At 42.3% G+C, this 26112-nt stretch overlaps 1 long non-coding RNA gene across 1 annotated transcript in view; it reads right to left on the minus strand.

Annotated features, from left to right (window-relative positions):
- Nucleotides 1-26112, minus strand: part of LOC127570531 (uncharacterized) — a 63659-nt gene that overhangs the window by 29611 nt on the left and 7936 nt on the right. Inside the window, exon 2 of the long non-coding RNA XR_007956367.1 lies at nt 11085-11182. This is a non-coding gene — a long non-coding RNA (uncharacterized LOC127570531). The remainder of the gene's footprint in view (nt 1-11084; nt 11183-26112) is intronic.

Here is a 26112-nt window from a genome sequence, read left to right on the forward strand (position 1 = left end):
ACAACAAAGGTCCCAACACCAACCCGTGTGGCATGCCTCTAGTTACCAGCCTCCATTCCGGGAAACAACCTTCAACCACCACCCTCTGCTTCCTCCCCCTGAGCAAATTTTGAACCCACCCAACTAGCTCTCCCTGGATTCCATGGGACCAAACCTTCCAGACCAGCCTACCATGCGGGGCTTTGCTAAAGTCCAAATAGACAACATCCACTGCCCTACCCTCATCTACCCTTTTGGTTACCTCTTCAAAACAAAACTAAAAGATTCGTCAAACACGACTTCCCACACACAAAGCCACGCTGACTCTTTATCAAGTCCATCTATGCAAATACTGGTATCCTGACACCTCAAAACCTTTTAGCCATCTTCAAGATACAAGTCAGGAGCATAATGGAATCTCCTGGATGAATACAGCTCCAACAACTTTCAAGCAGCTCAACACCTTCTGGAGAAGGCTATTGGCACCCTCTCCATTACACTAAACATTCATTCCGCTCATCACTGGCACAACACGGCAGCAGTGTATGCCATGTACAGGAATTATACAAGTTAGCTATTCCAGTGGCACCTCTGAAATCTGCAACCACCATCACCAAGTGCAGCAGGTATATGGGAACACCACCAGTGGCAGTTTCCCTTCCAAATCACACGCTGTCCTGTGTTGGTAATGGATCGCTATTCCTGCATTGTCGCTCCCTCCCTTACAATATTGTGAAAACATCTTCACCAGAAGGACTGCAGCAGTTCAAGAAGGTCGCTCACCACCAGTTTCTCAAAAGGTAAATAAAGGCCTGCAATGTCCACTTTTCATAAATTTTAAACAAACTATGATAAAGTTTATGCTCATGTCATCCCTTGTTCTTTTGCTGGTCATTTTAAACATCTCTGCTCTTTTGTCAGTTGTTACAGACTCGGTGAATGTCCCTTTAAGATAGAGCTAGTAGTGTGTGTGTGTGTGTGTGTGACGTGCTTATGTCAACAGAATATAAAGGACATAATGACGTTGTTGAAGAAGTCAGTCAGAGAAGAGAGAGAGAGAGAAAAAAGGGAGAGACACACCAGCCTGCTAGTTTCTCTATCGATGGATGAGAAACAATAACTGTGTCTGTTACTACAATCCACATACGGAAATTGGGAGTAATCCGGTAGAGTTCACTTTGTTGCTGACCTGTAGAGGGAAAGAGGTATTTGTGTGGACGGCCATGATACGGATGTGAGGAAGTCACTACCGAGTAAACACTGAGGTGTCGTTTGGGTTCCATCATGGAACATTTGGATTTCGTAATCACTCTCTCTATGTTCTCTACATCTACGTCTTATCTTCAGACAACGGTGGTTGTTGAAGAAGCCTTTGCTCATGTTTCACCTTATGGCTTGCTGAACTGAACTTTAAGAACCATTCCTGGACTTGGAGTTTGGGAATTTGCCACACACACACGACAAGTTTAGTTTTGGGGTTAATGTTCCAGGTTTAACATTTTTACTTCTAACATTCTAACATTTTTACTTTTATTTTTCTTAGTAGTTTTTAAAACTGAATCATGACTCAGTGTGTTTCTTTTGTCGCTGGTTCATAACACAGCAGAAGGACATTTTTCTTTCAACTATATATTGAAGATTACGAACACCTATAACAACTCGCCTCTCAACCTACTCAAGGAGAACAATGCCAGCTTCTCCAGCCTTTCCACATAAGAGGGTCTCTTGTTACATGTTATAACAGTGCACGAGGCTACAGAGAGAGGTCAGAGTGGGAGCAGCATGTTGGATTAAAGTGACAGGCAAAAGGAAACTCGGGGTCACCCCTGTGGACTGAGCACAAGTGCTTTGCAAACTGATCACCTCAATTGTGTTTGGTTGCTCCTATATAAAGGAGACCACATTGTGAACATCGAATGCAGTATTATGGATAAGAAATAGAGGTGAGTTGCCTCTTCATCTGGAAGGACTGCTTGGGTCCCTGGCTGGTGGGAAGGGATGAGATAAAGAGAAAGGTGATGCATCTCCTGAAGTTACATGGGAAAGTGCCTTGTTAAAGGGTCGATGGAGATAGAAGAGTGGACCAGGGAGTCACAGAACAAACAGACCAAGTTACTGATGAAGCATTTAACCTCGCCATGTTCTCCCTAAAACAGCCCCTGCACCTGATTACAAGTCCTTTACATACCGCACACAATTTATTTTCAAATATTTGAAATATTATGTGAAGTATTAAGGAGAATAGACAAATAAGATTAAGCCAAAATTTTACTTCTAAGCAAGCTGGAAGAACAGGACCAAAGGATATAAATTTAAATGAGTGATAATGAAAGAACTTGGTGGCCAACCATTGCCCTCAGTTCCTTTAAAAATCTGGCTAGCCAAGCTGATCTGGAGATCTCTGGAGAGGCTGGCAAACTAAGGCTTACTACAAATGTAAAGACCAATTGTCTAGAAACAAGAAATAAAAACAGAAAATGCTGGAAACAGTCTACAAGTCAGGCAGCATCAGTGGAAAGAGAAACAGAGTTTATCTTGCAACAAATCAAAGATCCTCCTTCAGAATTGGGAAAATGAGAAAATAAGTCAAAATTGCAGAGAAAGTAAGGGGGTGGTGCAGAAATGTTAGGATAAAGGAAATACAAGAGATTCTGCAGATGCTGAAATCTGGAGCAACATACAATTTTGTGTGTTGGACAAAAGGAAATAACTCCAATAGGGCAAGGCCTTGGTTGCAAGAGGTGATTCTGCTCTTTACAGACCCATCTGGTTGATAAGTAAAATGAGGGAAGCTCAAGCCTGCATTTCACAGCTTTCTCATACCCCTTTGTTTTCTCCCTAACTGCCCTCATTAATTTATCAACCACTTGGCATCATCAATAGCTTATCACCACTGCATCTGCAGTTTTATGATTTTCAGTGTCTAAAAATTAGAGTTCGGTTTCTGGAATTTAAAGAGTCCAAGTTCTGTCAGTTAATGTAATTCATTGGAGACTCTGAATAAGAAAAATCTTTAGGGAGAGCATTGCAAAACAGCATTCTTCAGGGACAATAATTTTTTAATGTATTCCCTAGAACATTAAATTGCAAGTTCCTGTGCTTGTTTGCTGCAGATATAATAGTTAATTAAATAGCAAATTAGTCCTACTAGCTATTAGTAGTAGTTTGGCTAGATCATAACCAATGATAGGCTTCAGACAACAGGAGCAGAGGAGTTTGAACAGAAATCCACTGTCGAAGCCAGGTTATTCCCTCCAGAAATTGTGTTTTCTTTTTAAATGTGCACAACGATACTGAAAACACACAACATGGAAAGAGACTCTTTTGTACATCTTGCCCATTTTGGTAGTCATGCTCCATCCAAGTACTTAACCATCTTTTTTCTGGATGCCTTTGTCTCTTATCTACCTATGTATTCTAATTGTGAATATTGCAAGGTGTCAGGCCCCAACGGTGTACCTGGCAGGGTACTGAAAATCTGTGCTGACCAACTGGATGGAGTGTTCAAGGACAGCTTCAACCTCTCACTGCTGTAGTCGGAGGTTCCCACCTGCTTCAAAAGGGCATCAATCATACCAGTGTCCAAGAAGAACAGAGTGAGCTGCCTCAACGACTATTCCCTGTTGGCACTCACATCTACTGTGATGAGGTGCTTAGAGAGATTGGTCATGGCTAGAATTAACTCCTGCCTGAGCAAGGACCTGAGTGCACTGCAATTTGCCTACTGCCACAACAGGTCTACAGCAGATGCAATCTCACTGGCTCTCCACTCGGCTTTGGAGCACCTAGACAACAGCAAAACATACGTCAGGCTGCTGTTTGTCAATTACAGCTCAACGTTCAACACCATCATCCCCTCAGTAGTGATCAACAAGCTTCAAAACCTGGGCCTCTGTACCTCCCTCTGCAACTGGATCCTCAACTTCCTTATTTGGAGACCACAGTTAGTGTGGATCAGTAGTAACATCTCCTCCTCGCTGACAGTCAACACAGGCGCACCTCAAGGATGTCTGCATAGCCCACTACTCCACTCTCTCTACACTCATGACTGTGTGGCTAGGCACAGCTCAAATGCCATCTATAAATTCATGAATGACACCACTGTTGTCGGTAGAATCTCAGATGGTGATGAGGTGGTGAACAGGAATGAGATAGATCGGCTGGTTGAGTGGTGTCACAACAACAACCTCGCACTCAATGTCAGCAAGGCCAGGGAATTCATTGTGGACTTCAGAAAGGGGAAGAACACACACCAGTCCTCATTGAGCGGTCAGCGGTGGAAAGGGTGAGCAGCTTTAAGTTCCTGGCTGTCAACATCTCAGAGGATCTATCTTGGGCCCAACACATTGATACAATCACAAACAAGGCACACCGGTGGTTCTACTTCATTAGGAGTTTGAGAAGATTTGGTATATCACCAAAGGCTCTTGCAAATTTCTACAGATGTACAGTGGAGAGCATTCTGACTGGTTGCATCACCGCCTGGTATAGAGGCTCCAATGTGCAGGATCGAAAGAGGCTGGAGAGGGTTGTAGACTCAGCCAACTCCATCACTGGCACAACCCTCTCTGCCATTGAGGACATCTTCAAGAGGCGGTGCCTTAAGGCAGTGGCATCCATCATTAAGGACCCTCCCTACCCAGAACATGCCCTCTTCACGTTACTACCACCAGGGAGGTGGTACAGGAGCCTGAAGACCCACACTCAACATTTCAGGAACAGCTTCTTCCCCTCCGCCATCAGATTTCTGAATGGTCCATGAACACTACCTCGTTATTTCTCCTTTGCAATATTTATTTTTGTAACATAGTAATTTTAATGTCTTGCTCTGTACTGCTGCTGCTGCTGCAAAAAAACAAATTTCATGACATATGTCAGCGATAATAAACCTGATTCTGATATTATTCCTGCCTCAACCACTAACCCACCAGCCCCACAACTCTGTGTGAAAGTGCTTCTTTGCCCTGTATTGATAGCCTTTAATTCTTTAAACCTGTGTAAATTTACCATGTGATGTGATGTTGCACAGTTTCACTGTCTATAAAAAGCAAACTTGTTTGATTTGTACTGGAAGAATCAGCAAATTAACCCAAGACACATTCACTTGTTGCGAAAGAATTATTTTCTATGTATATTTTCTCCAGGGTAATTAGTGATGGGTGATAAATTCTTGCCATGCCAGTGACTCTGTAAAATGAATAAATAAAACAAATTGTCATCAAACCCATGCTCACAAGATGCAATTTAATTACGAAGTTCTGGCCCAGTACAGAAGACAAAGCAGAGACAGAACAAAGGGTCCAACTTACTGCTGAGTCATGTAACCTTGCCAGGTTCTTCCTAAAATGGCATCCTTTGCAACTGTTCACAAATCCTTTAGAAACTGCACACAATTTACTTCAAATCTTTGAAACAGGCAGACATGAAAATATAACTGACCTGATAAATGCAGTTTTAGCACTTGGAAAATATATGGTCAAAATAATGAAATGAAAGGTTCCTTGAGTTCTCTTTTTCAGAGTTGTTACAATAGCGACTGCTTTATGAGAAACAGTAACTGAAAGAGCAAAAGCTTAAGAACGTGAGAAAGACGACCAGGAGGAGTCAACTTGGCCCTTTCAGCCTGCTCTACCATTCAATACAATCATGGCTTCAATCTCCTGCCCAGTTTTGTACCAAAAACTTGTCTTGCCCTTGAATATATTCAATGATTCAGCCCTAATAACGTAGGCTCGCCCTTACTGTGCCAGGTCCAAAGGCTCAAAGATCAGGGAGCAGTGGCTGTCCTGCTTCAGGGAGAGAAAGAGAGAAATGAACTTGCTTTAGGCATTACATCAGCCCTCTGTGGATTCCACACATACTCTATAATCCTTAGCAAATTGCATCAAGCCAATTATGTTTCTAAGAACACAAACTGGGAAGATTCTTGGAGGAAAATCTGTAGCCTTCTTCAGTGAGGACTGATAATATAAAAATATGAGCTGGGCAGGATCAGAGGGCAATGTGTAGAGCACTCCATCAGTATGCCAAACTGGAAGAAAGAACTGACTATAGAAGTAGAGTTAGTAATGAGGTGTGCACTAGTGCTGGGCATTGCAGCTTATATCTAAAATTCATGGAGCATCCAAGATGCTTTAACCAGCTGTCCTCGTGCACTGAAACCAAAAAAGAGCTCCTAGGAGGAATTGCAACTTCACCTCAAGCAACACCTAAGGTTACAGCAATGAGCATAGTCATACCATTCCTTCAGGGTCCCCACAATCCAGAGTACAAACTGAGAAATGAACAAAGCCTCAACCACGTTAATTAAAGCTTACTTCAAAGCAACGGTGTTCTCCACTGCCACTACAAGAACTGTGGGTAATGCATGAGACCGGCAGCCAGCAGATTGTGAGATGCACCTTTGTGGGGTCCTTGAGAGCTTCAACATTGACTTTAGTGCAGCAATGTTTCTGTTTGGGGCCCAGGTTGATGGAAATAACAGTGAATTAGGTGCTGATCAATCGGGCAGTTATCAGGGTGATGCAGACATCTCTAGTCCCCTGCCTAGACAATCATATAACCTAACAAGTGCCAGTGCCAGGGCCTGGGTGTTGCCATGAGTTCTTGTGCTTGTCCCTCTGACAAAAAGGGATGTTTGTTATGATGAGGTCGTGCTCCAAGTATTTTGTCAGGAGAAGGATCATTGGAGTTTGCATTCCCGATGCCATCCTTCCCAATCACTCCTTGCCAGAGAGTTGCTTCTTTTCCCATCCTAGAGGATCAGTTTATCTCCCTCTTAGATGTGGACCAGGGTTTTATCAAGGTCAGGGGCAAAGTCCACCTTGGCCTCATCTGTAACTTGCAGTGCTGAGATGAATGCAACAATTACTATTAACGTGTTGGTTCAACATCAGAATGAACAAAGGGATCATAATTCGCAGAGGGGAGTCACTGAACCACCAGACCAGCTCATTCTTGATGGCAGAGTTTACTCTGAAGACAACATTCCTCTTCAAGCTGGCTCTTTGAAAAGATGTACCCACCTCGCCTCCAACAAACCTCCAGCAGGAGTGCAGCCATCTTCAGAAATAATGTAAACTCCAGATCCAGCCTCGGTAGTCGAGCTAAAGTATGGAAATGATGCTTGCGTTTGTGTGACTAAAGGCCAAGCTCCAAGCCATCATCAACTTATTCACTGGCAGCATACAAGAGGATGGGCCTTGCACTCGACGCAAGGCAGAGGTCCTCAAACAATCTGCTCCTGTTTCTCAACAATAAAGGCTCATGGTGAGACCCTGGAAAATGTGGATCACTTTTCACAACTCGGGAGCCACCTCTTGGCAAAAACAAACATTGACAATGAAATGCATCACCACATTCGATGTGCTGGCACAGCATTTGGTCAATTGATGGAGAGGGTGTTTGAAGATCAAGTCCTCAGACCTGGCACAAAACTCACGATCTATTGGTCAGCAGTGACCCTGCCCTCCTGAGTGCTTTCGAGGCCTGGACTACCTACAGGAGGCATCTCAATGCACAGGAAAGCTACCACCAAAGCCGTCTCTGCAAAATCCTCCAAATCCAGTGGAAGGATAAGTGAACAAAGGTCAGTATTCTCTCCCAGATCAACATCCTCAGTATCAAGGCCCTGGGATGGTACCACACAGAAGCCCTGTGCAAGCTTCACAAACCACCCACCCACCTGTCCCGTCAGACCCCTTCTGCTGCATCTGTGGAAGGGTCTGTGGGTGCCACATTGGCACCTCAGAAACCAGAGTGATAGAGTCATAGAGCTACACAACATGGAAATCAGGCCCTTTGGCCCAACTCCTCCGTGCTGACCAAGTTGCCTAACTGAACTAATCCAATTTGCCTGCATTTGTTCTATATCCCTCTAAACCTTTTTTATCCATGTACCTGTCCAAATGCCTTTTAAATACCATAATTGCACCTGCCTCTACCACTTCCTCTGGCAGCACGTTCCGTATACTCACCACCCTCTGTGTGAAAAAGTTGCTACTCATGTTCCTTTTAAAACTTTTCCCTCTCAATTTAAACCTGTGCCTTCTAGTTTTAGACTCCACTACACTGGGGAAAATACTTGGCTATTCACCTTATCTATGCCCCTCATGATTTTATAAACCTCTATAAGGTCACCCCTCAGCCTCCTACACTCCAGGGTATAAAAAAGTCCCAGCCTATCCAACCTCTCCTTATAACCCAAGCTCTCCAGTCCCGGGTAACATCCTCGTAAATTGTTTTTGTACCTCTCTAGTTTAATGACATCCTTCCTAAAGCAGGACGACCAGAACTATATGCAGTACTCCAAATGTGGTCTTACCAACAACACCTTGTACAGCTGTAACATGAAGTGCCAAACACCTTCTTCACCCCCTGTCTACCTGTGTTACCACTTTCAAGGAACTATGTATCTCTAGGGCTCCAGCATTACTGTGTAGATCCTGCCCTGGTTTATCTTACCAAATTACAACACCTCACAGTTATCTGGATTAAACTCCATCTGCCATTCTTTGGCCCACTGGATCAAGATCCTGTTGTAATCTTAGATAAGTTTCCTTGATCATTGATCCTGAGTGATTGCAAAGGAAGAAGAATGAAGACCAAGAAGGGCAACTAACTTACTGGAACCATTCCTGGATTTTTTTTTAAGTAACTCCTTTTTTCAGAGACACAGGAGAAACAGTGTGTCAGCACTTCATATATGGTTTTATCAGACAGCGGTCTGCAAGGTTGGCAAGTGTATTGGTATATTATTGTCACTTGTACCAAAGTACAGTGAAAAGCTTGTCTTACAAACCGATTATACAGGTCAATTCATTACACAGTGCAGTTACATTGAGTCAGTACAGAGTGCATTGATGTAGTACGGGTAAAAACAATAACAGTACAGAGTAAAGTGTCACAGCTACAGAGAAAGTGCAGTGCAATAAGGTGCAAGGTCACAACAAGGACAAGTGGGAAACTTCGTTGTACTTCTCTAACCCAGTGAACCAGCAGGTGACCTGAAAAGTTTTGACTATTCTCTCACCTACACAGTTATAAACTAACTAACCAGGTACCCCATGCGAGGCTGAATCTGGTTTCCAGCTGAAACACATATCAGAAATCCTTCATCAATACCAGGAAACCATGAAGTGAAAAGACCGCTTAAAGTTTTCAGCTCCAACCATGGCTACAAGAGTAGGTCAGAGGCTGGGTATCCTTCAGTGAGTGACTTACCTCCTGACATCCCAAAGTCTTTCCACCATCATCAGAAATGTGGTGAAATACCCTCTACAGGCCTGGACGAGTGCATGCTAACATCTCAAAACTCTCAACACCATTCTGGACAAAACAGCCTGCTAGATTGGCACCCTGTCAGTCACACGAAACATTCATTTACAACATAGAACATAGAACAATTACAGCACAATTCAGGCCCTTCGGCCCACAAAGCTGTGCCAAACATGTCCCTACCCTAGAAATTACTAGGCTTACCCATAGCCCTCTATTTTACTCAGCTCCATATACCGATCTGTCTCTTGAAAGACCCTATGGTATCAGCTTCCACCACCATTTCTGGCAGCCCATTCCATGCACTCACCACTCTCTGAGTAAAAAACTTACAACTGACATCTCTATATCTACTCCCCAGCACCTTAAACCTATGTCCTCTTGTGGCCACCAATTCAGCCCTGGGGAAAAGCCTCTGACTATCTACCCTATCAATACCTCTCATCATCTTATACACCTCTATCAGGTCCCCCCTCATCCTCCGTCTCTCCAAGGAGAAAAGGCCGAGTTCCCTCAACCTACTTTCATAAGTCATGCTCCGCATCCTAGGCAGCATCCTTGTAAATCTCCTCTGCACCCTCTCTATGGCCTCCGCATCTTTCCTGTAGTGAGGCGACCAGAAATGAGCACAGTACTCCAAGTGGGGTCTGACCAGGGACCTATATAGCTGCAACAATACCCCACGGCTCCTAAATTCAATTCCCCCATTGATGAGGGACAGTACACCATATGCCTTCTTAAGCACAGAGTCAACCTGCACCGCCACTTTGAGCGTCCTATGGACTCGGACCCCAAGATCCCTCTGATCCTCCACACTGCCACGAGTCCTACCATTAAGACTATATTCCGCCAACATATTTGACCTACCAAAATGAACCACTGCAATTAGTCACTAAGGTTCTCCCAAGATATTTCCTGCAACCTCTGCCATCAAGAAGGGCAGCAGACAGGTGGAAACAACACCACCAGAATGTTCCCCTCCAAGTCACACACAGTCCTCCCCTCACTTGGAAATATATCACTGCTCCTTTGACATCATAGGGGACTATATGGGAGGGAAGGGTTAGGTAGATCTTAGAGCAGGATAAAATGTCGGCACAACATTGTGGGCCAAAGGGCCTGTACTGTGCTGTAATGTTCTATGTTCTGTCACTACGGCTAAATCCTGGAACTCCCTACCTAATGTCCACATCTCCTAATGGAGGTGTCACTTGAGGCAGGAAACCTGGCTCAATTTTTACTCCAGGTGCATTAAAGAAATCTGACCTTCCAGCTGGGAGGGGCATGGATCCCAATCCAAGTCCACCCTCATGCTTGTTATCATACTAAACCAAAAGAGGACTTCTGCTACACTTTCTGTTTACACCTGCTATTTTGTTTCAAAGTTAAACTCTCATTAGAACATGTTTGTTTTGAATTATTGTTGAATTCAATAGGGACTACATACTTCTTTCTTTGTTAACTGTAGGTGTAATCACCACACATCGCCAAATGAATGGAGAATTGTCAAGAAACATTTGAACAAAGGAATTTGTAGAACGTATTTCAGTCTGACCAAGGGTCTCGGACCTAAAGTGTTGATTCTTTCTCTTCCCACAGGTGCCAACTAACCTGCTTAGTGTTTCAGCATTTTCTGTTTTTATTTCAGACTTCCAGCACCTGTAGTTCTTTTCAAATTCATGTTAATGGTTTACTGGCTCATAAAGCAATCAGAAAATCAAATTGTGTACCTGGTTTTGTCAAAGAGTTATAGCATGCGAAAGAAATGAGGAAGTAGTAGTACAGTTACACAAATTGTTGGTTCAGAACTCATTGCATATTGTGTTTACCTTTGGTCAATTCCACTTCAGGAAAGCTGTGTGCAGAATGTTCAACAGCTATTCAAATGGTGTCATTTGAGATGAACGGACTGAACTATGACGATAGACTGGGAATGAAAAGGACAATGGGTTCAGACTGAGCCATTTAAAATAAAACAGAGAATGAACAAGGCAGAGTCAGAGTTGTACAGCACAGAAGCAGGCCCTTTGACCCACAACATCCATACTAGCCTTTTCCCAACTGCACTAATCCCATTGGCCCGTATTAGGACTGTATCCTTTGTGTCTTGCCTATTTAAGTGTCTATCTAAATGCCTCTTAAACCTAGTAATTATATCTGATTCCACCCCTTCCTCTGGCAGCACTCTCCAGATATCTACCACTCTCTGCGTAAATAAAAGACTCAATACTTGGGTTCCCTTTAAAACTCCTTCCTCACACCTTAAACTTATGCCTTCTTGTTTTCTATGTCCCTACCATAGGAAAAAGCTTTTGACTATCTACCCTATCTATTCCTCTCATAATCTATATACATCTATCAGGTTATGCTCCCCCTCCCCCAGACAGCATCCTTTGCTTCTGGGAAAACAAGCCTAGCCTATCCAATCTCTCCCCATAACTAATGTCCTCTGATCCAGGCAACATTCTGATGAATCGCTTCTGTACTCTCTCTAGCAAATCTCTCCGATTCTTGCTACAGTGTGGTGACTATAACTGCCCGCAGTACTCCAAGTGTGGCCTAACCTTTGTTTTGTAAAGTTGCAACACATCGTTTCAAATCTTATAGTCTATGCCTCGGGAATGAAGACAAGCATGTCATATGCCTTCTTCACCACTGTGTCCACATGTGTTGTCACTTTCAGGGAGCTATGGATTTGGACCACCAGGTCCCTCTTTTCATCAACATTCCTTAGTTCCTGACCATTTACTATGCAGTCCATGTGCTTCCGCTATTTGACTTCCCAAAACGCTTCACCTCACACTTGTCAGGATAAAATTCTATTTGCCAATGCTCTGCCCAACTTTCCATCTGATCTATATCCTGCTGCATCCTTAGACAACCTTCAGCAAGGATATAGATCACAACACCACCAATTTTAGTGTCATCCACAAACTTACTAATCATTCCTCCTACATTCACACCCAAGTCATTAATATACGTCACAAACAGCAAAGGTCCCAGCACAGATCCCTGTACACCCCTCGTCACAGACTTCTAATCAGAAAAACATATTTCCGCCACTACCTTCTGCCTCCTATCACCAAGCCAATTTTAGATCCAATTAGCCAACTCACCTTGGATCTCATATGCCTTAATCTACTGAACCAGCCTACTATGTAGAACCTTGTCAAATGCCTTACTAAAGTCCATATAGCCAACATCTACTGCCCTGCCTTCATCCATCTCCTTTGTTACCTCCTCAAAAACTCAATCAAATTAGTGAGACAGGATTGCCCCCGCACAAAGCCATGCTGACTATCCCCAATCAGTCCCTGCCTTTCTAAATGTACAGAAATCCTGTCCCTCACAAATTTCCCCAATTATTTCTCTACCACTGATGTAAGGCTCACTGGCTTGTAGTTACTTGGGCTTATTCCTGGTGCCCTTCTTGACTAAAGGTACAACATTAGTTATTCTCCAGTTGCCTGGTTCTTCGTCTGCCGCTATGGAAGATGCAAAAATCTCTGTCAGGTCCCGGAAAATCTCCCTTGTTTCCCATTACACGCTGGGATAGATCTCATCCACCGCTGGGGATTTATCCACACTTATGCTTGCCAAGAAATCTAACGCCTCCACCATCTTAGTACTGACATGCTATAGACTATCAACGCATCTGTTCCTGAACTCACTTTTCTCCATGTCCTTCTCCTTGGTGAATACGGAGGAGAAATATTCACTTAGGATCCTGCCAACATTCCCTGGATCCACACATACCCTTTGATCCCTAAGAAGACCCACTTTTACCCCAGCTTCTCTCTTGCTCCTGATATACTTATAGAATGACTTACCTGCTGAGGATAGTTCATGGTCTCCATTTACCCCCTTATTTTCTTTCTGAAGTACTCTCCTATACCTACTATATTCCTCAACAGAGTCACTTGATTTTCTGATCAAACTTTCAATATCTTTTGTCATTCTAGATTACCCATTCTTACCATCTTTGCCTTTTACCCTTACCAGAACATGATGGCCCTGAACTCTTGCTAACTCTCGTTTAAAAGACTCTTGCTTGTCAGGTGTTGTTTTACCCACAAGCATCTACTTTTTCCAGGTCCTGTCTTGCGCTTTCAAAATCAGCCTTCCCCGAATTGAGTATCTCAAATTGAGGACCACTTTATCCCTTTCTATAACTACATTGTTTCCAAAGTGTTCCCCACCTGACACTGCCACCACCTGCCCAGTTTCATTTCCTAAAGTCAAGTATACCCTCCTTTGGTAGGACTGCCTACATATTGTCTCAAAAAACTATTTTGGACACACTCAAGAAATTCCATCCCATCTAAGCCCCTTGCACAAAGGCAATCCCAATCAATACTGGGAAATTTAAAATTCCCTACTACTACAACACTGCTGCTTTTGCACCTTGGTGTAATTTGCTTACATCCACTCCCCTAATTCCTAATGACTATTTGGAGGCCCATAGTATAATCCCAGCAAAGTGGTTGCCCCTCCCTTATACTGAAGTTCTACCCATATGGCCTCATTGGATGATCCCCCCAGAATATCCTCTCTAGGTACTCCTGTGATGTTCTCCATAATCAGAAGTATGACTCACCCTCCCGGTTTGCATCCCACTCTGTCCCACCTGAAATTTCTATGCCCCAGGGTATTAAACTGCCAGTCCTGTCCTCAGACAAAGAGTGGCACTTTCTTCTGGCAGCTGATGACATCTTGGGTTTTTAGCTAAACCAACTGAAAGAGAAAGCTTTCCATGTAACAAGTGATGAAGAATATTCTTAGAAAATAAGTTAAACTAGGCAATTTTGTTTAGAAAATTAAATATCTAAGGATTATGAAGAATACCTCAGCAATCCTGGACTCCCAGTGGGGAGAAAAGATTGCAAGAAAATCTGAGATCATGGAAATGCCCCTATGGAGAAATGTAGGTAATTGGAATTAAATAGATAGTGTTGCCATGGGTAACAAAATGGAAAAACAATGTCATTTAGCCAAAAGGCCTACTCCTGTTCCTATATGGTGACAAAATTAAATCAAACTTAAAGGTGACAGTACAAAAAGCAAATTGGCTCCTAGTGATTTTTAATTCTAATCTGAGTGTTGATTCCTGTCCAAAAATGGATTTATGAACATTAATGAAAATGTAAAAGCCTGTTGGTGTTTGTAAAGCTCTGATAAGCTTATTATTAATGAACTGGTGTAGAATAGTAAGCACATTACTCATGTCTGACTTCGAGCTACTGAACTAAATTATTGGGAAGACTTTAGAGTATTTGAGGTGGCACAGGATGGAGACACAAGAGACTGCAGATGCTGGAAGTCTGGAGTAACACACAAGCTGCTGGAGGAACTCGGCAGGTGAGGCAGCATCTATGGAGGGAAATCTATGGAGCAAAATGTAGTCTGCTCATTTCCCTCCGTAGATGCTGCCTGATTCGCCGAGTTCCTCCAGCAGCTTGTTCTTGCTTTCTTCCTGTCTTTCTTTTAAGCATTCTATTTCTTTGACAGAAAGCAAGAACATGTCAATAAATACTTTTCACATGTTGCATAACTAAACAGAAGGCATGTGCTCTAAGGAGAGGTTGGACAAACGAGGGTTGCTTTCTCTGGCGTGGCAGGGGCTGAGGGGAGACCTGATAAGAATTTGCTTTTAAACAGACAGAGAATAGTGGCTGCCTGGAATTCACTGCCAGGAGTGGTGGTGGAGACAGATACAATAGAGGCATTTAAGAGGCTCTTAGATAGTACACGAATATGCAGAGATTGGAGGGATATGGACCATGTGCAGACGGAAGGGATTAGGTTAATTCAGTCAAAGGGCCTGTTCCTCTGCTGTTCTGTTCTATATCTTCTGAGTTCAAGGTGACAGTGCCACCAGTGGGATTTGCATGTATTTCCTATCTGCAGGCCAAAGTCAGTGTGCAATAGAATACTCACCATTTATCCAAAAAGAGGCACTCATAATAATTCTCAGAGTATGATACCTCTCATGATTGAGCAGTTCATTTAGAACAGAGAACTATACAGCACAGGAACAGGCCCTTTGGCCCACGATGCCTGTGCCAACCACGATGCCAAATCCCATCTGCCTGCACATGGTCCATATCCCTCCATTCCCTGCATGTTCATGTGCCTGCCTAAATGCCTCTTAAATGCCACTATCATGTCTGCTTCCATCACCACCCCTGGCAGTGCATTCCAGGCACCCACCACTCTTTGTGTGGAAAAAAAACTTGCCCATACATCTCCTTTACACTTTCCTCCTCTCTCCATAAACTACGCCATCTAGTATTTGACATTTCTACCCTGGGAGAAAAGATTCTGACTGTCTACTCTATCTATGCCTCTCTTAATTTTATAAACTTATATCAGATCTCCCCTTCAGCCTCCGTCCAACCACGTCATCGATGTCTCTTCTCTCGGTGTTGACCTCCCCATTACCAACATACTCCGGCCAAGGAACATAAAATCTACGAGAGGCTTTGCAACGACTCACCAAGTTTACTTCAACAAGCTCTCTCTCCCCTGAGAATTTAAACCTCTACCATTGCATTGTATCCTACTTTAACGCATTGTAGCTGAAATTAAATCTGATTGTATACATTATCCAGATTGAAAACCCAGGTGCAGGGGTCCATTTTAGGTGGCCCATGCTCCATGTCTGGCCAGATCATTAACATATCACCTGTGATTCGTTAGTCCACTTGCTGTAGTAATGTTCCAAGTGACCTCCGACACAGATAAACTGGGAGCTCAGTGTATCACAAGATAAGGGAGCAGAAGCAGGCCATTCGGCCCATCGAGTCTGCTCCAAGGAAAAGGGAAAAAGAAATGGGGTGGGAAAAAAAGAAAAAAAAGAAAAGAAAAGAAAAAGAAAAAAAAGAAAAGAAAAGAAAAAGAAAAAAAGAAAAAAACTATTCTAATCCCATTTTCCAGCCTTATCCCCATATCCCTTGATACCCTGACTATTTAGATATCTGTCTATCTCCTCCTTGAATACCCCCACTGATCTGGCCTCCACTGCTGTGCGTGGCAAGGAGTTCCACAATTTCACCACCCTCTGGGTAAAGAAATTTCTCCTCATCTCTGTCTTGAAACTGTACCCTCTAATTCTAAGATTGTGCCCTCTGGTCCTGGACACGCCCACCAAGGGAAACAGCCTAGCCACATCTACTCTATCCTTACCTGTCAACATTTTAAATGTCGCTACAAGGTCCCCTCTCATCCTTCTGTACTCCAGTGAGTACAGTCCAAGAGCCGACAAACGCTCATCATACTTAAGCCCTTTCATTCCCGGAATCATTCTCGTAAATCTAGGACCCCTTTCCTAAATTGTCAGGTGCTGAGCAGTGCAGGTGATTTTGATGTGGTTAAGCAGTGGTTGCCAACAAAAAGATAAATCATATTTCTTTGATGGCTGATGCATTTAGAAGAGTAAAATAGCAAAGGATGTGGGGTTGTCCTGATATTAAAGAATGGGATAAAGGCAGTAGAGAGAAAGGACCCTAGCTCAGAAAAACAAGTAGAATCAATTTGGGTGGCACTAAGAAACATCAGAGGGCAGAAAACATTGGTGGGAATTGTATACGTACTCTAGGCCCCTTACTCTCTGGAGTTTGGAAGACTGAGAGGTGATCTCAATGGACCAGACAAAATTATTATAGGACTTGACAGGCCGGATGCAGAATTAATGTTTCCATTGGCTGGAGTGGATCATGGGTCACAATCTCAAAATAAGGATGGCCTTTCGCAGCTGAGATGAGAAGGAATTTCTTCATCCAGAGCATAGAGAATCTTTAAAAAGCTCTACCCAAGAGGGCAGTGGACGATCAGTGGCTGAATATTTTAAGGACAGAGATTGATAAATTTTCAGAAATTGAAGGAATCAAGGAACATTGGGTTAATGCAGGAAAGTAGTGCTGAGGTAACAGATCAGCCATAATCATACTGAGTAGCACAGCGGGTTGAATGGCCTACTCCTACTTCTATTTCTTATGTTCTTATGATCTTGGAGTAATAGGAATGTATTATTAGATCCTGCCCTCTCTTCCAGTCCTGATGGATTACTTCCACCTCTCCCAGCCCGGGGAATGTACCTGAGGAGCACCATCAGTGGGCCTGGTGGTATGGCAGTGTTTGATTTAAACCAGGTGAGTTGGCTCTGGAGGAGCAATAAGCATCAGTGACTTGCACAAATGTTTGTAATACCAATTTCAGGTCAGCCTCTGAACTCCCCAAAATGTCTACAACCAATTTCTACCCTTTCATTTCCAGCTAAATTGCAGAATTCATCTACCTCCCAGTAGTAAAATGAAGCAACTGTGTCACAGCAGTATGCCCAAATACAAGTAGAGCTTGAATGTTCTGCCTGCAGCTACTGTATAAGTAGGTGCCGAAGATGTCAGTAGCACAGTGATATCTGTACAAACCATGGAATAGCACAGGGTTCAAATAATGGAGGGTTTAATAGAGGCAATTGTGGGCTTCTGGAAAATATATATAACTGTTACATCGTTATCTGACAGAAAATCTTTCAAGAATTTGCCAGTATTCTGGGACATTTAAACACAGCAGTTCTCAGGGAAATTACTTGCAATTTAAAATAAATGCAGAGTCACAATTCAATTATAATTTCTCTTCCCTGACTGGAAATTGTCCAAATTCAGTGTGAAATGCAATCTGGAGATCCACCCCACTGCCAAGTGATGTAACTGGTTGATCCTCCTGCTGTGGCTCGCATTGAATAAAAGTTGGCATCTTTCCTAGCACTTAGAGCCAATGTAATAACAATATTCAGTGCTGGCCAGGAGAAGAGTAAAATACAACAGGATAAAGTGTTGTTGAGACCAGTGAGTCCGTTATGTTCTATGGTTTAAAGCAGGAATGCCCGTTGTCATCGTCGTGGCTATCCCTCAAGGTCGAGGATGATAGTCTTCGTTCCGTTGATCTATATATGGGCTCGCAAGTGGCCCAGTTCAGGGTGAGCAGAATGGATCCTAAATAGGGCTGCTCAGACGTGAATACTGCTGCCGAACAACTTTCCTGCTTCTGTCCAAAAGTTGAGCGACTGAATCAAGTATTCGCCACTTTCGTGCTGGTTCTTGACTAGGAGCTTCCAGCCATCACATTGCCTGCTCCTGTCACCCTCCTCCGATCACCGAAAGACTTGAGAAGTAGCCCACAGAGTGAAGGCACCTGTGTGTGTATTTGTTTAACATGTACTTGATGTTGCACTACAAAAAGCACACGATACTTCACAAATCAACCAACTGAATCCAATGGCATGGAAACCACGACAATTGGAGCTGATGGATTTGTTGCAGCCTTCATCCGCCTTCACAGCCGTTGAGTTCAAGTAACCTTGTCCGCCTGTTCCACCGCTGAGGTCTTGGTTGGATTGTTCTTTGTCAGGGACCTCACTATCGACCTTACCGTGATGGGTGACCCTACCAGGAGCATAGCTCCAGACGGCATTGCTCTCGGGATCTCAGGACCGCACAAGCTTCTCCACCACGACAAGGTGACAATCCACAGAGAAGAAGAACGCCCAAACTATAGCCCACAGGCCAAATATCACAAGTGGTGACTCTTGTATTCTACCAAGTATAGGGCCTAAGATATTGTGTGTGATGGAATCTCCTCCCTGCAGAGAATCAGAGGAAGTGAGTTAGGGAGAGGATTGTGTTGGGTGGGACACTGATGGTCCTGGAAGATGTTGGATGGAGTCAAATAACTGATCGAGGGTACATTGGGCAGATGATGGGCATGTGTCCACAGACACCAATGAAGGTTGAGGACACAGACAGCATGTGGACTGAAGGTAATCAGTAAGTAAAAGAATGCATCTAATGGAGCAAGATGGAAGCTCCCGACATGCCAGCAGGTGCCCAAGTGGCATAGGGTCAGGCAGCATGGAAACAGGCCCTTCAGCCCAACTGGTCCATACTGACAAAGATGGTCCATCCAACCTAGTCCAATTTGCCAGCAGTTGGCAATAACCTTCTAAATCTTTCCAATCCCTGTTGTAAAAGATAGTTGGGAACGCAAGGGTTAACGACTGGCAGTGTAAGAGTTAATAGTATGTTTCTTAGTATGCTTCTCATTGTAAATGGGTTCTCAAGGTAAAGAATGATCTCACGTATGGTGTGATTTAGTTTTGTCTAGTTTCAATGCCAGATGCAAGTGGGGAAGAAGTAGTTTTTTGGACATATCTTGTTATGCTAGAAACTTTTATGTAAACAATTGCCTGTGTAAATGTAACTTCTTACCTAGTTTTCCCATGAAAATGAGTATAAAGGTATGCTGTAGCTGAGTCTTTTTTGAGTGGGTTTCAGTGTAGAGTTAGGGTTACATGGTTTACTCTCTCTCTGTATTCCCCCACTCCCACTAGCGAAAGCTAATAAAGCATTTATCGTAAATTCTTTGGTTCTGCTGTTGTCTGATTTTTTACAGAAGCTCAAGTTGACTTTGATACTGTACCTGTCCTTCTGTCTTTTAAAAGTTGTTATTGTACCTGCCCCAACCTTGCAGGTTACCTGGTATGATAGCCTTTTTATTAAAAACACAAATTCCTCAACCTTCTTTGCATCAGTGTGGTTGAGCAGCCTTTGTGTGGTGTTTGACACCACTGAGTGTGCCCATTGTCCTACAATTGCACTACAATGGACTTTTTCTTCTTTTTGTTCCAATTGTGTTCTTTCTTATATAATTTATGTCGTTAATTTATGTTTTTTCTTATGAATGTTGTGTATGTGATGCTATGTACCTGTGAATGTTGTGTATGTGATGCTATGTACCTGTGATGCTGCTACAAGCAAGACTTTTATTGCACTTGTGTATACATGTACTTGCATACAACAATATACTCAACTTTGACCTCCATGATCCTGCACATCACTCAGGAAGGGCTGGCAATAATTTTGGCCCAAGGTCTTCTGCTCTGAGCTGGGATCTACCTTCTAAGAAGTTTGGATACCCCTCAGCTTAAATTACCTGGTTTTTCAAGTTGACCGAAAAAATCTATCATTTAATTGTTTGACACTGCATTCTGGAATTTCATCATAAATTTGATTGCTAAATATGGATTTTGGATGTCGACCTTGAAGGTGATGATTTTGCATCCGGGTCATCTATGTTAAGTGCTGGTTTGTGCCATGATTTCCAGTGGTGCACATGTATGTGTGCCTGCTGCTTCTACAATCTTCTTCTGCACTCTATACAGAGAGTGTGGGCCACTTATGCAGAAGCAGTCTACACAATGAATGTGGCAGGTCTTTAGGGGAGGCCGGCCATAGCAGATGCCTGTGGAAACCTTCACTGGGAATCACCTTCAGCCAGTGCCCTTTTACATTAAATGAAAATCAAAAAAATGCAGATATTGGAAATCTAAAATAAAAACTGAAAATGCAGGAATTGCTCAGCAGGTCAGGCTGCATCCGTGCAAAGAGAAACAGAGCTAACGTTTCAGGTCACTGGCCTTTCCGACCTGCTGATTATTTCCAAAATCTGTTTTTATTCCCTTTTATGTTAAATGCATGCTCTCACTACAGCTCTTCCTTAGGCCCAACAACTGCACCCACCCCCCCACCTCCCCCAATCAAAACCCATCACTCACCTGATTGTGGCACCAATCTCTCCACAGCTGATATGATATAGCAACCAGAGAAAGGGTCTTTCAACATGATAAACAATGATGAACATACAAGGCCTATTCTATTGTGCATCTTGCCTCGGGTTAAAGGATTTCTACGCCACCTGTAGTGTAGGACTCCTGACATTCAGAAAAGTATCTCACTGTCTCCTAAATTTTTGATTATAAGCATAGTAACAATGAAAACAAATTCTCATTCCTTAATCAATATTCATACTTTCTTTAAATCTTTTGTTTGAATGTATTTTCTCTCCTTCTCTCTCCCCACTGGCCGTGTCACTCCTATTGGCAAGAGTGATTTGTAGAGTGCTGTAATGGGTCAGTAATGGTCATTGTACCAGGTCAATACTGGACTCTGTACCGGGTCAGTAGTAAACATGGTACTGGGTCAGTAGTGGACACTGTAGTGAATCAGTAATGGACAATATACCTGGTCAGCAATGGGAACTGTACAGGGTTAATACTGGACACTATACTGGGTTAGTAATTGACACTGTAATGGGTCAGTAATGGGCACTATAATGGGCCAAGTCTCAAGTTGGAGTTGGTTGAGAATGTGGAGCAGGGCCACTTTTCCATTAATATTTCCCTTCCAATGTTTCAGAAAAAAATCATTGCATTTTTTTTGGCTTGTTTCTAATCAATTATGCTAAAACCAGTCACTATTTCACTATTATATCAGCAGTGGACTGTGACCCTCAATATCTCACGGCATCAATTGAAATGTTTATAAGGGTTTCCCCAACTGTGCTCATAGCATACATGACTGCCTAATGCAGGAGCTGCTTCCGGCTAGTGTTATATGTTTTCTACTAACACCCCTTCCCATTCCATCCACAGCCCCACCATCCTCCCTTCACTGCTCCCCCCTCACCCCAGCTCACCTCTTCAACTCCCTCCATCACAGGGAATGGCCTGCCTTCTGAAAGGTTTGCAACTGAGTGTTTCTAACCAGTGTGACGCAGCAAGTGGTAATGGTAATGTTTCCTGAAAAACCTGCAGAGTACCTGCTTGTGATTCAACTCTCTGCCCACCTCAAGGCTCCACCTTCAGAGCCAGTCTTAACCAACAAGATACCTTTAAGAAGAAAAGATACTTGAGTACGAAGCCATAACATGCCTCAATTGTTGGAAACCATTGTTAAACATTCGCAGAAAAACAATTGCACAGGAAGGACATTTCATGGCAATTCTACAACCTAGGAGCATTTTTCTATCCTTCAACATAACATCCAGCTATTTTTCTTTTGGTGATGGACTCCAGTGATTTCCTTTGGTGGAGTTCTGGCCTATGTTCTTTCTGTTCCTCTTCGTCTGAAGTGGGGCAAATATTTCTGTTGAATATGGCTAATTTTCACTTTGTACCATAAACCCTAGCATCATTCCAGGAAATGCTTCTCATCAAATATCTTGGTTGCAAATGTACAGTATACAAACTAACTAATGGCAAAATAACATAGTCAATTATGATCTTCACCTGCTGCATCACCCTTCCTGGTCCATTTTTGGTCTATACTCAACCACTTTCATTACTTCCTTTTGTGTTGCACTTATCCTAAGTTATTACACCAATAACTAACAGTGAATAACCAAACTCTTATGATATTGGAACTTAAGATGAATACAGTTTGTTAATGGGTTCATAAATTTATGTTGCCTGACATTTTTACACAGTCGTTTTACATCTTGCCACATTTACTTTCTCTCCGGTCACCCTTCTAAATAACTTCCTAACTTCTTAGGGTACGTGGCCAGTTGGAACAATGGGCTGCCACGTCTAGTTTGCCCTCTGGACTTGTTGCTATCTGCAAACTACAAATTTAAGTTCACAAATTGGCTATTCCTACTACTGAACCTCACAAAATAAAACTCAAGTCTTTTCAGACACATAATACAGTAATAAAGCAGATGAGTTTCTAGTATTAGGATAAGCTCCTCAATTATCTAGTCAGGTGCTTTATGTTTGTTGTTAATCTCCATCTGTTATATACCACAAAAGATGTCTATTATTCTGCACTTCTTATCTAAATAAAACATAATCAGACAATAAGGTTCTTGTATATTGCATATTGGGATACACCAAAATAATACAAGCTTGATACAAGCAAGGGATACAAGAAAGAAATAGTTTTTTAACTATTAACAATAAAGATTACTTATTTCTCTTCCTGGTAGAAGTAACATTTCATCTATGAAATCAGTGAGAGCAATTTGCTGTCAGATGCACAATTCTTCCTCTCCGTAGATTTATATGTAACTCCAGGGATAAAAGTTGTTTACATTTGATTGGATTCTTGTTCCTCCCATGTAGCTAGTAAGGACTCCACATAGACAAATCAGAGGTTTATATGTAATTTTGTTTTGATTGTAAACATTAAGTAGTTTGTAAGTTAATTACGCGAAGCAACAATTCCATTTGGAGTGTGCTGTAAATATTCTCATTCAAATTTAGTTCATTGAATCTTATTGCCTTTTCTTCTGGTAAGGCACACTTGACTTCCAAATGCATACAAGTGTTAGAGGAAAGTCCTTGAATGATTTAACACATCATAGCAAATGATTCAGGCTCTGATACAATTGTAAATCCAAAGGCGACTCATTTGCACTTTATTTGTCTACCTGCACTGCACTTTCCCTGTAACTGTAACACTACATTCTGCATTCTGTTTGGTTTTCCCTGTGTACTACCTTGATATACTAATGTATGGATGATCTGTCTGGATCGCATTCAACAAAAGTTTTTCACTATCTTGGTACATGTGACAATAATAAACCAATTACCAATTTGCATTCTCGTTGACTGAAATGGAAAGGAAATGTGATGGATTGCTTGGGTTTCATTGACCTTGTACTATCTCCTGAAGTGCTCCTTTATCCACAGTCCCAACATGGCACAGGTAGGAAAATACAGTAAGATGATTATGATGGCTTAACTCCAGATTTGTTTATTTAGAATTCATTAGATTCCATTGCAGGAACAGTAATTGTTGTCATTTTAACTCATTTCAGTAAAATACCCAAAGTATTGAGTTCTAGAAAAATTAAGTGATTAATGGATTCCACTCATGTAGGATAGAATACACTACAACAGAAACATTTATCTCAGAAAAGCAGCCAGCATAATCAAAGACCCCCCCCCCCCAACTCCCTCTTCCATCAGGCAGAAGATATAAAAAGCTTGAAAACATGCACCACCAGGCTTGACGACAGCTTCTATCCTGACTCTTGAATGGACCTCTTGTACGTTAAAGATGAACTCTGGACCTCACAATTTATCTCGTCATGGCCCTTGCACCTTACTTGTCTACCTGCACTGCACTTTGTCTGTAACTGCAACACTATATTCTGCATTCTGTTACTGCTTTTCCCTTATATCACCTAAAGTACTTGTGTTTTGAAATGATCTGTATGGATGGCTTGAAAAACTAAGTTTTTCCACTGTATCTCAGCACACGTGGGAATAATAATACCAAAAACCAATACCAAAAAGACAAAAAAATCAAGTTGTTTCCTCAATTATGCAGGAACAAGGTGATCCACACCAAAAATGGTACGTGATAAATCCTTAAAACTTCAGTTTAACACTCAGTGAAGGAATCATCTAAGGTTTATCCCTGTCTATGCCTAGGGCTAATGATACTTAACTGTTCAATATCAACTAGTTTGGAATAGGTCAGTGCTCAAACTACCAAACTCCCACCTCAATCTATGCAATCTTCCAGGTAAATTAACACTTTCTTGCCAATTGTCAATCAGACAACAAAGCCGTAAAGTAACAATCATTTATTATAGCTTGGAATCATCGTTAGAGGTGCTTAAATATTGAGTGAAATAATTAGTGGATAAGGTAAACAAGGTCAGTTTACCTCACAGTAATTCAGCAGTAACTGCTTGCTGATTATAGATTTAAAACTGACATCAGAGACTGATATCAATTTAATGAGATTAGTGCAGGATTAGACTCCTTAGACAGTTGACAAGATAACAGCATTAAACTGGCCAGTCTATTTGTAAAGATTAAAGTTTATATGCCTTGTGTTTAATATTTCCAGGATTTATAGATCCTAGTTCCCTTAAACTAGGGTGGGTGAGCTCATTTCCTTGATATTCCCTGGCAAGGTAGTATCAGCCTTCCAATAGACATTGAACTTCTGGCTGGAGAGTTGCCATTCACTCCTCCTGGATCCCATGTTCGTGGGTAAATTCATTTTCCAAATGCCAACATTTCCTGGGCAAGGTGACTTCTCTCAGGAAAACTTGTATATTTAAGTGAAGAAATTACATGTGTTTTTATCTGGCTGGTGTATCCAACCCTAATTTTTGTAACCTTTCTCAGTAAGAGATTCACTTTCCAGCTTTGTAGAAACGTCTCTGCAAACATTAAACAAAAACTCCTATTCCTTCCATTGAAAAGATTATCAAAAGAACCAAAGTTATACTTACAGCTAAGATGTGGACAAGGGAAAGGACTATTTTATATATCCCCAATTTCCAAAGTGACCTCCTTAATTCTATTGACCAATCTGAGTGGGACATGTGTTAGAAGAATCCTAAACTTCTGATGTAAATCATCTATACTCCATTGGCTCAGCTGATGGCCCCCTAGTCAATGAAACATTGTCGTTTAGACATGTCTTCCTGCATGATAATCTCCTAGTTTTCAGGTCTTCCTTAACAAAGGCAAGGTTTGTTCTCCATCTCAAGCCTGTGGTCTGCATAGCTTTACATTCTTGGTCTCTTACTTATAAAAGCAATTAATGTTAGCAAGATTCTTTTAATCCTTTTGGCAGTAATAATGCATGGTAATTCTTCTGTCTTAATGATAATTATGCTACATGTCCTTATAGACCAGCCAAGGGCAACTAGGTGCTAAATTCTATATGAACTCAAAGTTTACAGCAAGAAGTTTGACAAATTAGCAGGCTGTTCCTGAATCAACTCTCTTGTCCTTATTTGGGTTCTCAGGTGCATTTTGTGGCAATTGCCTGTTTTCACCAGTGAATGGGAGTTATCCCTGTAGGAGGAGGACGACTATCGGAGGATGTCAGATAGGTTGGATGGCAACAGGGATCATCAAAGATCAAAAGCTGGAGCTGGAAGAGAGAAGCAGTTCATGCAGCAACTGCAATGTACAAGTTTACAAGGGAAATGATGACCAAGTTAGGCTGCAACTCCAACTGGACCTGCCACCAAACTCTTCCACAGATA

The sequence above is a fragment of the Pristis pectinata genome, chromosome 5 (genome assembly GCF_009764475.1).
Source record: "Pristis pectinata isolate sPriPec2 chromosome 5, sPriPec2.1.pri, whole genome shotgun sequence".
Taxonomy (NCBI): domain Eukaryota; kingdom Metazoa; phylum Chordata; class Chondrichthyes; order Rhinopristiformes; family Pristidae; genus Pristis; species Pristis pectinata.